The following is a 17,747-nucleotide window of genomic DNA, read 5'->3' as shown; positions in this document are numbered from 1 at the left end:
GTTAGCAAGAAAATCATGAAAAAAAAAAATTTTTTTTTTAACCTCTCAGCTGCTGTGAAAGCCAGTTAACACTATCCACTTGTACACCTCATCTCACACTACCAACTCCATCATATATGGGGAGGAACACAGACCGTCCCTACAACTAATTCCTTGCTTTAAGAATTATTTTACATATGTAGAATAAATTTGTTCTTGTGACTTGGGTTCCAAAGATATAAATAAATCCAGTCCACCCAAAATATTTTCCCATTGTCTATATTTGTATTGCCATCAATTTACTTTGCCATATGCTTTCAAAAGTACCAATTAGGGCTCAAATGCTAAGAATGTATTTCCTACCTATTAGGTGCACATATAATTCTTGTGATAGGAAACTAAAGAATCTATTCTTCAATTAGAAACTTTCAAATGCAGAGCTGATTGTTGAGCTTTCCAAAGAGTCAACTTTTGTTTTTGTCTATTTTCTCTATTTTTTAAAATATCTGTTTCATTTATTTCCTCTATAATTTGTATTATTTCTTTCTTCTACTTACCTTAAGTTTAGTTTGTTCTTTTTGTTTTATAGTTTCATAGGGTGGAAATTTAGGTTAGTGATTAAAGGTTTGTGGGGGTTTTTTTGCTTGTTTTTTTTTTTTTTTAAGCATAGGCATTTACAGATATAAATTTCCCTTGAAGTACAGCTTTATCAGAATTCCATACATTTTGGCACGTTGTGTTCATTTCATTCAAGTATTTTCTAGTTTTACTTGTCAGTTCTTTTTTGACCCTTTCATTATTTAGGAGTGTGTGTGTTATTTCATTTCATCACATTTGTGAATTCCCCAAATTTCCTCAGTTATCTATTTCTAAATTCATTCTATTATGATAGAAGGGCATACTTTATATGATTTCAACCTTTTAAAATTTAATCTTCTGCCTTGCTGTTCTATCATTATTGAAAATGAGATATTGAAGTGTCCAAATATTATTGTTGAATTGTCCATTTGTTTCTTCAATTTCGGTACTTACTCATATCTATTTAGATAATTCTGAAATTCATTACAAACTTTTTCAGACCTATTTTCTTTAGACGTTTAAATGTTTCCTTCAAGATCTTAAACTTGAAGCTCTTTGCATACAAAATACAAACTCTTTTAAATAAGGAAATAACAATTGTCAACATCGTGTAAGAAAATGATAATACTGTATTCTATATTCAATTGACATTTGGTACAAAAATTCATAAGATGCAAACAAGAGAAGAATCTATTGAAATAAGTTTACATTCATGACCCAAATAGCTCCCACTCTATTGAATGCCCTTATAGCCCTGTATCTCAGGCTCTAGGGAGGTACATACATAATCTACCCCATTATTTAAATAAGGAGCTTTATCAGCTCACTAACATTAGGTAGGTATGAATAGGAATCCAAGACCTACCTTGCACAAGTAGTTTTAAGGTTTGAAAGAGTGTGTCCTGGAGTGAAGAAGTAGCACTTATGATCTCCCTGTACCAGGACAAGCAGAAATGAGAGACTCTCATGAGGAATGAGGGCTGTTGATGATGTAGTCACACTGTATAGGAAACACACACACAGGAAGAGAGTATTATTGATAAATTCTGCACTATATCCTCTATAGTTTACTGTTAGATGTAAACTGCATATATTCATACTGAAAAAAATTATTTGCATCCTAAGTTGTTGGAGAAAAAAATAAACACTTGTGAATATTTGAGAGCTTCCCCCCACCTCGCAACTCCCAAAACTCTTGGGTGTATAAAATATTTTTATCCCTTAGGTGAGAACCAATATCAATTTCCTGTGTATATTGTTTTCCTTATACAGATTATCCAAGTTGACATTTCTCAATGGATGGTAAAATTGTTCATTAGCATAGCAAAACAGAGATTGGTTATTAAGATGAAAACAAAGAGAAATAGTATTTATGGCTGTTGTGTAAAGCTCAAGTATCTGAAACGTCCACAGACCTTATACATTTTTGCTTTCACTGTTATAGATACAATAGGTGTTTAAGACATAGATGGACAAGGCCACCATGTTACACAACTTGATGGTGCTGGGGAGCTCCATAAAAGTCATAGTAAACATGAATGCATAATGGAATTGTGCCGTGTACGACATATGTGACTGTACGTTATGATCAAATGTGTTTTCAACTTATTATCATATTTGTGTCTATGTTATCCTGAAGTTGTTCCAAATTTTTGCTTTTAATTTTAGTTGCCTTGGCTTGCACCATTGATTGTAAATGGGAGAATTTTCATTTTCATTTTTGGCTATAGTCAAGAGTGTCATTTTTTTTTTTTGATGAAAAAAACTTTGGGTTTCTTATAATTTATGTCAGTTCTACTTGTTTCAGAAATATTGGTAAGAATAATGCATGAATAAGAAGAAAATTAAAATGCCTTGGTTATAAAAAAAAAGAAAATATGTAGCTTTGCTATTTTATCAATAGCTTCCTGTCCACGTGGACACAAATTGGATAGTAAAAAAATGAAAGCAAGTTCAAAAGGAAAAAAATGTTAAATGCAGTTAGGTATGTGTGTGCATGAAAATGCAATAGCATATATTATTTTCAGTGTAAATTGGTCCTTAGATGGCAACAAATAGAAAAAAATAAGCAATTTTTCCCACATATAAGCAATACTTAAATTAGAAATTTGTGGAAAAGAAACTGCAATGGTTTCACCCCATCCCCCATCTCATCCTCCATATAACCTTGTACACACATTTGTGCATGTCCACTAAACACATGTGACAGATGGGGAGGTAAAAATTCATCAATGCTGGTAACAACAGAAATGGAAGGCAGTGCCCTCTTGGGTGCCCCTGGCCTCCCTTAGGAACCCAGAATGAGTCATCCTCACTGTATCTGTTTGCATTCATAACCCCCTAGATAAAATGTTGTAGTTCTCAGTCTTTCTTGCGATGGCAAAATTATTCAGTAGCTGTGTGTATATGTATATATACCTGCATATGCATTATATATGATATTTTATTATATATGTAACATTCTTTTTTTAATTTTATTGAAGTATAGTTGATTTACAATGTTCTTAATTTCTTCTGTATAACAAATTGACTCAGTTATACATATATATAACACTCTGTTACACATAATATAATACATATTTATACATTTTTTTTTCACTTGCAAGAAAAGTCTGTTATCTAAATCCTGTAGCTAGCCTTGGGATTTCACTCATAAAACCTAATTATTTCTTTGTGAATAATTCTTTCTTTCCATGCATATAGAGCACATTTGACCCCACTATCATGTTTGTACAACCAGATGGTTCATAAATAAATCATCATAGGACTCAAGATTCTGGGTTCCTAAATATTAGGTTATTTCATTTGCACTACATTTTTACTTCTTGGGTGTGACTTTGATAAGATAAATTCATGTAATATTAATGGAAGTTTAAAATTAAAAATCTTCCTTAAAAGTAACACAATTTACTGCATAAATTACTGAGCATGTTACTCTTCAATAGAAACCTTATACATTATAATTTGAAAGCAAAGACATTAAAATAATTCCATGCTTTTTGAAAACATATGGATTTTTATTTGAATCTATTTGTCATCTTCCTCTACTTCTATTTTCCTTCCTATAAATCTCTATCTTGTACACAACTGGAAACTTGTATAAAATGAAATATAGAAATACTTTGAATAATTTTAATCTCTTTTTGTTATAATGCATTTTTTTTCAAACACCAAGATATGGTTGATTTCTATAGGGCCTTTTAGAAAGCAGGTAGTGTACAGCAAATAGAATAATATAGTCAATAAAAGTCTGATATACTGTCAAGTTTGTTTATAACTCCTTAAATTCACATGACTTGTTCTGACTCTGAAGGGACTTTTTTTCACACTGATGGAGCAGAATAAGCAGGCTTAGATTCAAATTCTGTCTTGACAATTATCTGGGTCTGTGACCATTAGCAGATTAAATATTCCCTTTATGCTTTTTCATATGCAAAACCACATTAATAAAACCTACAGCCTGTATTGTTCTGAGTATTAAACAAGCACATATATAAAACTTACAGCACCTGTTTCATAATTATAAATATTAATTCCTTCCCTGCTGTCTCTATAAAATAGGAGTATGGGATTTCATTTACAGAGTGGTTGCTTATAATAAATAAGATTATATACAAAGGCAATTCAAACTGTGCCTTGTGCTAAATAAGTGATACTTTCCCCTGCATTTCCCTTGGGTAAAACATCTCGATTTAAAATTCAATTGGAATGCTGTTTTCTCCTCAAAATCCTCCCCAGGTTAACACCCCTATTTAAGGCAGAGTTACATATTTCTCTTTTTTGTACTCACATAGACGTGCACATGAATTTCTGTGAGAATATTAAGTATAGTATACTATATTTATCCATTTCTATATGTGTATATATATATATACATATATATGTACACTTTAATCATAAGATTTTATATAGCATTCTTTTTTTCCCCAGTATTTAAATGTCCTCAGAGCTAGTCTTAATTCCCAGGACAGTTTTATATTCATTTCTATTTTCCAGAGGTGAACATTATAATAAATTTTTTCTTCTAAGAAAATATTATGAAATCTGTAAGTTCTTGATGTTCAGTAAGTATCTTTTTCTATAAGATAAGTTGTACAACAGTGTAATATTTCCTGAATTAGAAATATAGAAAGACTAGATACAATCAACTCGTTTGTGTTAATATTTCTTGAATTCATCCTAAATTTTGAGATATAATTAGATACCATGTAGTTCATATTCTAGTATATAAAATTGTATATAAATATAAAATTCAAATAATCATATACATGAAAGATAAATACCACAAAATAAAGGTATATGATATTATCCGATAAAAAGGGAGACTTGGTCTAATGAGAAGAGTGTAAGACAGCTTTTGAAGAAAGTGAGGACTGAACTAAGTTTGAAGCATTAGTACTATGTTGTGAGATAAGATAGAAGAAAAGAGATTTACAGGCAGATGTAATAGTTTGTACAAAATTCTGCAGTGACAAATATATAACTAACACGGGGTGATGCTAATATCTTCTCGTCTAGTGGGAAGTACTTATTCTTTCTTCACCGTCTTTCTCAGAATGTGGAGAAGAGTTTCAGAGCCTTCACCTTAATTTTTTTCTAGTGAGAAACTTCTGCCCTACAAGCCAAGCACCGACATGGGAATTCTGCCCACTGCCTAGTAAGCCCATTCCAACAAGCCCATTGGCAGTGAGAGATATTACCACTGGGTCCATCCATGGTCCCAGTAGACCACGCTGAGTGGACTAGCCTCTGGACCTTATTACTCGTCTTCCATATGTCCCCCCTCTAATAGGGGATTGATGGTGAGGCTCTGTATCCCAGAGAATCTATATCAACTTCTAACCATGTTCAGTCATCCTTAAAATATCTGGATATTCTCTTTCCCTCTCTCTTCTGTAACTCCAGTGAGTCACCGTAGGTCCCTCTGGGGAAAGACTGGGCCATTGTTTTACATACCTGCTCTAGTATTTCAGGGTCCTTTACCTGGCAACATTACAGTCTGTTACACAATGCATTTTAGGCCTAAAATTTGGTCCAGGACCAGAAACTGGTCAGAGGGCCATAACTTTCTACTAGGGCAACTGTCATCAGCTTCCTGATCATCTTTTCCACCTCACCATTGCTATTGGGGTGCTCACTTCTATACAAAATGTCCTTCCATCAGACCTACCTATAGTCTCTCAGTGGTACTGGTGCTTCTACCACTAGCGCATCTTTATTGTTTTAGATATCATGTCCAACTCTAAATCTTTGACTGTTTCTGCTATTGTAGACCATGATTTTTCAGACATTTTTACTTCACTTAATTTTGGTCATCATTTCCTTTAAGCTTCTTCAGCCCATCTTAGTAGCATATTTATTCCATCTCTCAGGGTTCTTATCAGGCCCTTAGACACTGTATCCCAGATGAATGTTACCATTTGATAAACTCTTCCTTGTCCAACTTTACTTTCTACCCCTTCTTGACCCAGCACCCTTAAGATCCAGTCCTATACAAACTAGCTGGTCTCCTCTGGTACATCTTGCTGAGGTCCTGTAGCTCCTTCTACTCTCTTTTCTCCTTAGAAAGGTCTAGATCTTCTCTAACCTTTACCACATGAGGAAGTGTGGAGGCAGATACTGAGGAAACTCTTGCTTTATTGCAATTCAGGCCTTCTGGATCATCTCCAAAGGGCACTTACTATCCCTCAGCAGAGTGGGTTTGGGAAATGTCAGGTTTTCAAGGGCATTAGTCCTGACATCACCACCCCCTATAGCAGGGTCCCATTCTTTTCTGTAAGTCTTGACCTCAACATAGCAGGCTTGCCTACTTTGTGAATTTTGCCTTATTTGGAGCTCTTATGTTTGAGTTCTGTGTTTCATCTTTAACTTTCTTTACTTCAAAGGATGAGATATGCTGAAAGGAGTACCTCTGACTTTCACACTTGTTTTTATTAAATCATAATCATTTACCCTAAACAAGAATCATCTGTTTCTACTGTTATCACTGCTCTTTCCACTACATTTGTCTTTACATTCACCAGTGCATTTCATTTGAAGGCTATACAATCTCAGTTCACCACTAATAAAAGTTGAACAATTACACCTCAATCTGCCAGGGACTCATGCTTCACATACAACCAGTGATGAGGTCCTCATTGCCAACTGGGTAGTAGAAATGCTGTATAATTCAGCTCCAATATCCCATTGTAACATCTACTGTTTTGGACCAAATCTGCTACAAGTTATTGCAGGTCAGATTTCCTTGAGATATAGTTTATTGAGTGCAGGAAACCTGTATGTATTATCTCAGCTTTAATACTTCTTGAGGAAAGGGAAGAAAGCAGGATGTGGCAGAAGGAGGATTAAGACTTCAATGCCATCACAGTAAAGTCGTACATCACCCACAGTAAGCTCTGAAACTACAATCACTCTTTACAGGGCTCTGGAGTTTGGTAGACGGGACAAGGTTTTATAGTCTCACACTGGCCATTCATTACATGTGGGCTGTGCCCTGGAGGAAGAAGAGAACTTGGGCCTGACAGCCCTTTTCAACAGAGGGGAAGTCCTGGAGAAGATGGACAGCTGAGAACAGTCTGCAGCAGCATTCCAAGTATCTGAAGAATAAGTTCTTCAGTCCTAAAGGGGGATCTGTGTGATGTAGCTAAGAGTTAATCAACTTAGGACACACCATAAGAGGATAATGAGAACAAATGATGAATTTAGCCTGCACCAGTGCAGACACAATTGTATTAACTATATTCAAATCAACATTTTTCAATAGATTAAAAGTAAAGAGTAGTTGTATATATACATCTTTCTCTTAGATAGATCTCATAGCACTGTATTCAACAAATTGTTTTATTGATTTCACATTAAATCAAGTCATAACATCCTCAAAGTATTGTATATATGTAATATATACAAAATATAGTATATAGTGCAAAATATAACATAAAACAAAAAATTATATAATTCAGAACATCGTGTGTGTGCATATGTGTGTTTGAATTGACCCTACCTGTTGCAGTAAATATTTTACAACTCAAATTTGGCAAAGAAGATAAGCAACAAATTGAGAATTTTATGTTTTGTTATTGCCTAATAATATTTCATATTGAAAGAAAAAACAAAATTATTAAATAATTACAGGAGAAGAGAAGCAAACTCTTTAAAAAATCTCTTGTCAAAATAAATGGGAAACTAAAGAAAAAAATGTGTTTTTTTTTTTCTTTAAGGTTTTTGCAGTGGGAATAAACAAGGCCTTTCCAGCTCTCCATAAGATATCACTTTCTTATATTTCAACTATTATAGAATATTCTGATAGTATACAAAGATAATAGTTTTAATTAAGTTGTTAAACTGAATTTATTGCTTTGGGTCATAGGAGATCGGAAAACGAATTTGGATCTTAATGCTCTATTATATTTCAACTATGACCTTCACAAAGAGAATGAAGGTGAAATGCAGTTCATATTCTTTCATCAAAATTTAAAAAGAAAATATGCCTCTCTCCTCGAGTAGCATGAAATTCTATAAAATAGATACAAGAAGTCAAGCAGAACTTGAACCTAGTATTTCATTACACTTTTGCTTAAGCATCAAAAGTAGAAGAAGACATGCATTAAAGCATTAAAGTTTTGCTTAAGCATCAAAAGTAGAAGACATGCATGGCTGCTGTCTGTGGTTGATTAGTTGCTGAAGGCATTGAGGGCTATGTGAGATTGCTTTGTGAACATGGCCATGAAATGCTAGGAACGTACATTTTACAATGGCTAGATATATGCGCGCTACTTTTTTTCAGAAACATGAAAAGCATTCTTTATATTTTTATCTTTACACACATTTCTATTAGGGAAATATAATTAGGTAAGTTTGGGAATGGTGATGGTTCAGTTTATTCTCTCACTAGAGAGTATGTGTTGTTCACATAGATTCTGCTATCTAAACTACCAGAGTACATTGGCAAGCCTTGGCAGGAACACGGCAAAGAGATGGAATGGGAGAATGGAGAACATCTGAAGCTTGAGCATAGATATCACCTCCAATGGAATTTCCTGTTGAATTTAGCAGTGGTTCATTGCTTCTGCCTGTATATTGTTTATGTGAAACTGGAGCTAAATAAACCAATCCATGACCTGATTTATCTGCCAAATGGATTGAACATTTATTCTCTCTGCCTCAAAGGCTTGTCATTTCAGCTTAGCTTTGCAGATGGTACATCCATTTCCCTGAAACACAGCCACTTTATAGCAGCTTGCCGACATTTCCTGTTATTTAAAGTTCACCCTGCAAGTACACATAGCCATGTTTCACTTTCTCAGCCAATACTCCACAGTACCAATGTGACATCTATTTGTTTTTCAGGTCACCCTAGCAGAGTTGGGTGCTTCGTTGTCAACCATTTCTCTTAAGCTTACTAGGAGGAAATTATAGTGTCAAGAAATTGACTTATATTTTTGAGAAATGACTTTATACCCAAAACCCAGAGAATCTTTGTGAAAGTGTTTGACGGTAAGTATGGGATGAGAGTGTGTTGGCATTTTTCTAAAATAGTTCATGTGTTCAAATGCATCATGAAAAAGCAGCTTTTGCTTCACCCAGATGCTTTTAGATGAAATACTTCTATTATAAAATAGTTATGTGCCTTAAAATATAAGCAAATAAATCATATTTTCATTGATGTCAAATACTTGAAAGAACATCTGGGGCTTTGGGTATATTTTATTATATGTAGAATGAGAACATATTTTGTAAAGGGTAGAACAAGATTTTTTTTTCAGTAGAGGAAGACATTTATGTGACATCAAAGAACTAAATCTATCACACTTCCATGGTTCTCATTTTCAAAACCTCCAACTCTTGAAATTTTAAAAGTCTAATTTTTATTCCTCTGTTGAAATGGGTAATATTTCACGCTGAAACATTAACAATCAAATATGTATTTCTACAATTTAGGAATGAGTATCTTTCTCAAGCTGCTTAAATGAGAGTAACATGATATTAATAAAGACTGTAAAAGGTATTTAAATGTGAGATGCTTAATATCAGGAAGCTAGGTTGGGCCAGGGAGCCTGGATGACACAGGGGAAGGAAACAAGTAATGAAAGTGTAGTCTCAAGGGGACTTCCCTGGTGATGTAGTGGATAAGACACCGTGCTCCCAATGCAGGGGGACTGCGTTCAATCACTGGTCAGGGAACTAGATCCCACATGCATGCCACAACTAAGAGTTCACAGACCACAACTAAGGAGCCCTGGGGCTGCAACTAAGGAGCCCGCCTGCCACAACTAAGACCCAGAACAACCAAATAAAGATATTAAAAAAATAAAGTTACCAAAAAAAAAAAAAAAAGGTATAGTCTCAGGAAACAAAAGTAAACCTCATGATTCAACCTAAACCAGCCCTAGTAAAAGGTTTAAGAACTAGAAGACGGCTATTGTTGCTATCACATCAGCTCTGTTTCCTTGAGCATTTTTGTGATTCTGAAATCTATAGGCTTTAGTTAGAATAATGGTATAAGCAGTGTCTACGGATGTCATTGAAGGGAATTTTGTTTTAATAGAAAAGAAAGTGAGGAAAACCTTACCAAGAAATACATATGATGATTGTGATATAGTGCTGCATGCAGTAAACCTGAGTGAAACACACCCTGCTGTATTCTGTATCCCTAATAACCCTCACTGACCCAGCATTGAAATGCTTTGCGTACATATTAGGTTATGTTTCAGAACTTGTCGGCATTTTACTTAACTTGCGTAGGGAAAGGTAATTTTTAATATTCTCTGGTTATTTATTTTACCTCACAGTAATGGAACTAATTTGTGCTTTTACATAAATTTTGCTGCAATTAATTCTCTTTATTGAGTATTTTTAGTTGTTTAATAATAAAAAACATTTGCCATTTGTTGCTCCCAAGTGCTTGTGAATATTCAAATACTCTTTCACCACAAATTCATTAAACTTGGTTACCCTCTTTGGGGGACAACCAGTACATATTAGCTTGAAATCATTAATATCATATTTTATTTCTTATTGTAATAGTCTAATTTCTCTAAATTGATATTAGAAAACAAGAGTCAAACTGAAACCTATTTCAAAACAAAATAAATGTATCTGCAGGCTGTCTGTGATATATCTATTGATTTTTCATGCAAGCATATTGATGTGTCAAAAGTTCACATACAGATATAAATGATTCTGTTAGCACAAGTTTAAGATAATTCTAAACAGCAGAAAATGGTCATCTGTTGCTTCAACTGCTTGATTTCAGCTTTGTTCACTTAACATTTCAAAATAATATTAAAGGTATCTGTGTGAAATGTCAAATTTGTTCACATCTTTTCTGTTTGTATGAAGAGGAAGTAAAATCTATTCTCAGCACAACACTGCAGGAGCCACTGTCAGAGGCTCTCCTCTGAGCCTCTCACTTGGACTTCACAAAGGCTCCTTGTGTAGCTGCTGGCTGTGTGGCTTCCGAGGCCTCCGACTCGCCAGCCTAACACACCCAATGCTGTTCACACAGCCCAAAGCTTACTTGGTTTTGTCAGTTACAGAATTGGGACACTGGGAATTAAATCTCATTGGACTAAATATTGCCTACTAATAGACGAACAGTTTTGGTTTATTGCATATTTATAAATTTATTTATTTATTTATTTATTAGTTGTGTCGGGTCTTCGTTGTTGTGCACGGACTTTCTCTAGTTGTAGTGAGCAGAGGCTACTCTTCATTGTAGTGTGTGGACTCCTCATTGTGGTGGCTTCTCTTGTTGCAGAGCATAGACTCTAGGCACATGGGCTTCAGTAGTTGCAGCACGTGGGCTCAACAGCTGTAGCCCGTGGGCTCTAGAGCACAGGCTCAGTAATTGTGGCACAAGGGCTTAGCTGCTCCGCAGCATGTGGGATCTTCCAGGACCAGGGCTCGAACCCGTGTCCCCTGCATTGGCAGGTGGATTCTTAACCACTGTGCAACCAGGGAAGCCCTGGTTTATTGCATGTTTTGATTTTTATCTTTTATAGGAAATTTTAATTTAATGAGAGGCAGCATGCTATAGTATGTAAGATAATAAATTTATTGTTTCCAGTGTACAAGTAAAGGGCACTTCCACATTTACGGCAGATGCTTGCTTACAATTCAATATTTCCTCTGAGAGTACATATTGTCTTTTTCTTTCCCGTCCTCAAGATTGATGTATTTGAAATTTTACATTTACAGTGAGAAGAGAAAATAAAATACTCCAGTATCTTCTTAGTTTCCATTCAAACACACAGTCTATCATGGGTATTCTTTTTGACTCAAGGATCTTTTAGAGATTATACATGGGAACTTTGTTAGAATTGTTCATAGGATGTAGAAAGCATTGAGAGAAAGACACTCTCATTCAAACAAAGAGAAAATTGCAGATAAACTACTAAATCATTTTTCCTTTAATCTATCAAAGAAACTAATGTTACAAGTCAACAAAGTAAACAGAATTTCAAAGAGTGACAAGCCCCTCTGAGGAGAGACAGGATACCTTAGCAGAGCACACAGGAAAGAGGTGTTCACCACTGATGCATGTAAGAAGAAATCAGATAGCATATTTGTGAATTTCTAAAGGCCAAGTATGGGCAAGTGTAATAGTTTCCTAGGGCTGTTGTAATAAATTATCACAAACTGAGCTGCTTAAAACAACCAAAATTTATCCTCTCTCAGTTCTGGAGGCCAGAAGTCTGAAATTAAGATGTTTGAGGGGTTGGCTCCTTGTGGAGGTTATGAGGGAGAATCTGGTCCATGCTTCTCTCCTAGCTTCTGGAAGGTGCCAGCAATATTTGGCATTTCTTGGCATGTAGCTGCCTCACTTCACTCTCTATGTCTGTCTTCAATCACCTTCTCCTCTGTAGATCCATGTCTTCTCTTCTATCTCAGCCTTCTTATGCATTTCTCATATAAAGATACCTGTCATTTTGGGACTTCCCTGGTGGTCCAGGGGTTAAGACTCTGCCCTTCCAATGCAAAGGGCACGCGTTCGATCCCTGATTGGGGAACTAAGATCCCACATGCTGACCAGCATGGCCAAAAAGAAAAAAAAAAAAAAATCCTGCCACTTTACTTAGGGCCCATCTAGATAATCCAGGATTTCTTTATCTCAATATTCTTAACTTATTTCTATCTGCAAAGACTCATTTTCCATATAATGTAATGTTCACAAATTCTGGGAATTAGGACGTGGACATACATTTTCCGTTGCCACTGTTCCACTCAATTCAGCAAACATAAGTTTAGAATGACTAAGGGGCATAGAAACTCCTTACAAATTCCTTTAAACAGGCCTCCATCAGATGCTCATAAGATTGGGAACAATGAGTGAGTGAATGAGGCAAACAAGTGGTGATTGGCTGTCACTGCAGAATAGACAGAAACCCCTTTTCCCCCTACTTGAGATGTTCTTTCATATGAAATAAAAGCCTTAAGCCACTGGGAAAATGACAGCAAACTTTCTTATCCACAGGGACTGGGCAAAGATCCATTGATTTGGATGGAGATGGAAAAACAAATCTCATCTGAGTCTTGAGCTTAAGATTCTGCACCAACATAAGACTTGATAGTGGTGGCTTTACTGCCAGAAGTGTTCAAGCTTTTTGTTCACTGAGGTAATGATAGGATCAAGAAAATGAAATCCAGTTCAACTACTGAGTAGATTTAATCAACCCCAAAGGTGAAGGCCTGACAGAAGAACAGTGCTCCTTTCTAAATACTTTATACTTAACACTCATCTATTCATGATGACTAGTATGGAGTCAAAATTCATGAGACACACAGAAAAGCAGAACAAATGACCCTTTTTCAAAAGACACACAAAATGACATAACCAGATTCAGGAAAGAATACAGATATTGAAGCTATTAGGGGGATTTTAAAATAAATGATCTTTGATATGTTAAAGGATCTAGTGGAAATGGTAGACAGCATGTATAAATGGATGGTGAACTTCAGCAGAGAGACAAAGCCTATTACAAGAAATGCTAGAAATGCAAGAATTAAGTTATGATATGAGAGATGAAAAATTCCTTTAAAAGACTTTTTAACATGCTGAACTTGATAATAGTTCAATAGAAATCTGAAATCCAGTGTTGAGAACAAAATTTTCTTAAAAAGTGGAACATCCATAATATATGGGACAGTATCAAAATTTCTAACATGGAAGTAATTGAAGTCCAAGAAAAATAAGGGAGAAAGAATGTATAAGAAAAACGAGAGGAGATTTGAAGAGATTGTGGCACAGATATTTCATAGTTAATGAAAGACAACAGCTAAAGGTCAAAGAAATTAAGCAAACCCCAAGCAGCATCAAAAACTGGATATAAATGCAAAAAATGAACCGTAATTCAATTTACAACTTATACCTAAAAAAGAAACCCCTCAAAATACATTGTAATTCTAAATGTACAGTCTGAAACTATGAAACTTCTCAAAGGAAATATAGGAGAAAATCTTTGTGATCTTTGATTAGACAAAACTTTTGTAGGTAGATGACTAAAAGCATGGGACGTAAAAGGAACAATGCTAAATTGTATTTTATCAAAATTAAAACTTTCCATGCTTTCAAAAGCACTGTTAAGAAAATAAAAGTAGTAGTCATATATGGAAATATTTGAAATATCTGATATAGGAGACTTGTATCTAGACTAAAAACAAAATTTTTTTACAACTAAATATTAATAAAACACCCCACTTTAAAAAATAGGTAAAGAATTTGAGCATACCCTTTTCCTAAGATATGGATGAAAAATAAACACACAAAAAATGGTGCACAGCATTATCAGTCATTAGGAAAATATAAACATTATTAGATACCACACACATATACAAAAATCACTACAATTAAGAAATCAGATAGCAAAAGGGCTGATAAGAATATAGAGAAACTGAAACTTTCAATTTGAAAATGCAAAATAATACAATTATTTTGGAAAACAATTTGGCAGTTTTCTTATGAATTTAAACATTCACTTACCATATGACCTTAAAATATTACTTCTAGCTATTTATCCAAAAGAAATAAAAACAAACGTCCACACAAAAATCTGCATGCAAGTGTGTATAGGAACTTTATTGTTGTGTCTGGGAGCCCGAAACTGAGGACAACTTAAGTGACCATCAACTGTTGAATGGATAAACACATTGTGATACTTCTGTGCATCGGAATACTCAGCAATAAAAAAAATGAACTACAGGGAGGTATATGCGACTGCATGGATGACTCTCAAAAGATTTACGCTAAGTAAAAGAAGTCAAAGTATACACACTGTACGGTTCCATTTATACATTAAGGAAAAGACACAACTGTAGAAGCAGAAATAAGAGAAGTGTTTTCCAGGAGCTAAAGCTGGGAGTAGGGGAATCATTGCAAAGAGGCACCAGGAACCTTTCTGTGGTGATGGCAATGTTCTGTATCTTCATGATGGTGGCAGTTACAGAATTGAATGTGTTTGTGAAAACTTGTCAAACTATACTTTTAAAAGGAGTGAAGTTTGCTGTATTTGAGTTGTAACTCAATATACTGGACTTAATAGATGAACCAAGTGAATATTTATGGCTTTTCTTCTCAGCAAAATTGTAGTCTATCTCCAATGTAGTTACACTGAACTTTATTTGTAAGAAAGTAAAAATAATAATATATATCAGTTACCCAAGAATAACTATTTGTGAACAAGGAGGTAAGATTTCTAAAGAAGAAAAATTAGAGCACTTACATTAATCTAGAGCATTTTATTTATTAAGAAAACATCTGCATATGAATATAACAAATTTGTTATTTTTTGACCATAGAGAGATGTGTTAGTTGATCGATTACTTTTCTTTCTACAGTGTTTTTTTTTTGTTTTTTTTCCCAAGAAATGAAAAAGGGAATTTAGTCTGATTTTGAGACCAGGAGGGTAACAGTATCTCTTTTCTGATAAATGGGACACAAAATAAAACAAAACAACAAATAACATTTTTCTTCTTCTTAGCCTCACTCTCTTTCTCTCAGACATGTTTCATTTTAGTTTACCTTTAATTAAGGGAAAAAAAAAGAGGAACTAAGTGTGATACATACTGATTACCTGCTCACAAAACTGTTTCCTTTGCTGCTTGGCTACACACGGATGTTATGTGTTCCAATCTCCATGGACTTGGACGTACCCATGTCATTATGTTCTGGAACGGTGGGGGGGTCACACTATTTGTAGGCCTAATCCATGTAGAAATCTCTGAGCTGTCATACTCCATGCTGCTTACCCTCTTCTGTACTAACTGAGCCAAGCCCTGTGAACTTCTGTACTGGGTTGGATAACATACCTCAAAATTTATGTCCATCCTCAACTTGTTAAAATGACCTTATTTGGAAAGAAGCGCTTTGCAGATGTAATCAAGTCAGGATGAGGTCCTAGTGAACACGGGTGGCCCATTAATCTAATAGAACTGGTATCTTTATATAATGACTGTGATGCTTATAAGAAGAGGAGAATTCAGACAAAAAGATATACAGGGAGAATACCATGTGATGATGGAGGCAGAGATTGGGGTGATGTACTTACAGACAAAGAACATCTGAGATTGCCAGTGACCACCTAAAGCTAGGAAGAGGAAAGGAAGCATCCTTCCTTAGAGTTTTCAGAGAGAAAGCATAGCCTGGCCAACACCTTGATTTCAGACTTCTGGCCTCTAGAACTGTAAGGGAATAAATTCACTGTGTTTTAAATCCATTCAGTGTGTGGTCATCTGTTAGGGTCACCTTAGGAAACAAATATATTTTAGAAACTATGTATTGAAGATAGCATCTTCCAAATATGCAAGAAACTGGATATTTAAATCATGACTTCCAAGACAGTAGCCCCCCAATAAGAAATAAAATGTTAGATTTTATATACATGAGAAATAAAATTTATGGTTAAGCTACTGAAATTCATGGTTTTGTTTGTTGGAGGAGCTAGTGCAAGTCAAAATAATACATTTAAGCTCAGGAAAAGACAGCGCTATGGAAATCAACATCGTTCTCTGTGAGAATATGTTCCCTCCCCACCTCAATTATCCTAACAGGCAGGCAAACTGAGGGCATGAATATTTCCTGGCACCAAAGATTCCCTAATTCCTATTTAAAAGTCAACAAAATACACATTAAAAAAATATCTGATCTAAACCTCCATATGCTAAAAGCTTGGAATAGTTTTGCTAAATATGTCTATGAGACTTGGATTGAAGGAAATAGTTAATATGCGCATGTGAGAAAAAGGGAGAGAAAGAGAGATTCAAACAATGCATAGTGATCCTTGTAGATTTCCCATGACACGGGCATATTGTAATGGCACCCTCCCCATAGCCCCTAACTCAGAAGTACAAGGGCTGCTCTGGGTTATAGGGCTAGGGACTGGGAGTAGCAGCTAATGAGAGATTGAGAAGCCCACCACTTAGACTACCACAAGCGTTTGTAAATCAACGGCATAGGTAATGCATCCGCAGTTTTGACAGAGCCATACATTTTCTTCTAATCATACAAGATAGAGAAATATCAAAGCTCATCTTCTTTCAATCTGAGAGGAAATAAACCTTTATGAAAAGTCTGGATAGAAAACTATACACTTTCTAATATTACCCAAGTGAACCCCTAATTAACTAGAGTTTGGCACTGAGAATCGTTGCCCTCAGTCTCTAAGACAAACAGAAAAACAACAACACAATGTGGGGTGAATGTTTCTGTTCAATCAAAACTAGTAGGGAATATTATCAGGTTTGAATTAGATAATACCAAAGCAACCCTTTTATGTACATGTTTTGTGTTTTGCCATCTCCTCCTCCCTTAAATCACTGTATGTGTGTATGTGTGGGTGCTGTGAATGTATAACATATTTAGAAAATAAACATAGAGAATAAGGTTTAAATTGACCTGAAATCATATGATATCAAGAAGTGATTTTAATTCCTGTAGACCCATTAGTAATTTTAAGATTAATAGGCAAATATCACTCCAATTTTCATCAAAGTCCTTTAGGCAATGACATCATCAGTGTATTAATATCATTAAATATTACAATAGTCATTCAAAACTATTGGCCTGAAATCATTGATTATTACATGCTATTCATTAGGCTCTCTCCAAGACATGGCTTCAGATCATGCCTTCAACAACTCTTGATAATGGACCATGAATTTTCCAATAGCTAAATATGACTTTAGTCATTGTATCA

This window comes from Hippopotamus amphibius, chromosome 15 (genome assembly GCF_030028045.1).
Source record: "Hippopotamus amphibius kiboko isolate mHipAmp2 chromosome 15, mHipAmp2.hap2, whole genome shotgun sequence".
In the NCBI taxonomy this organism is placed as follows: Eukaryota; Metazoa; Chordata; class Mammalia; order Artiodactyla; family Hippopotamidae; genus Hippopotamus; species Hippopotamus amphibius.
Note: the sequence above shows the minus strand (reverse complement) of the source record.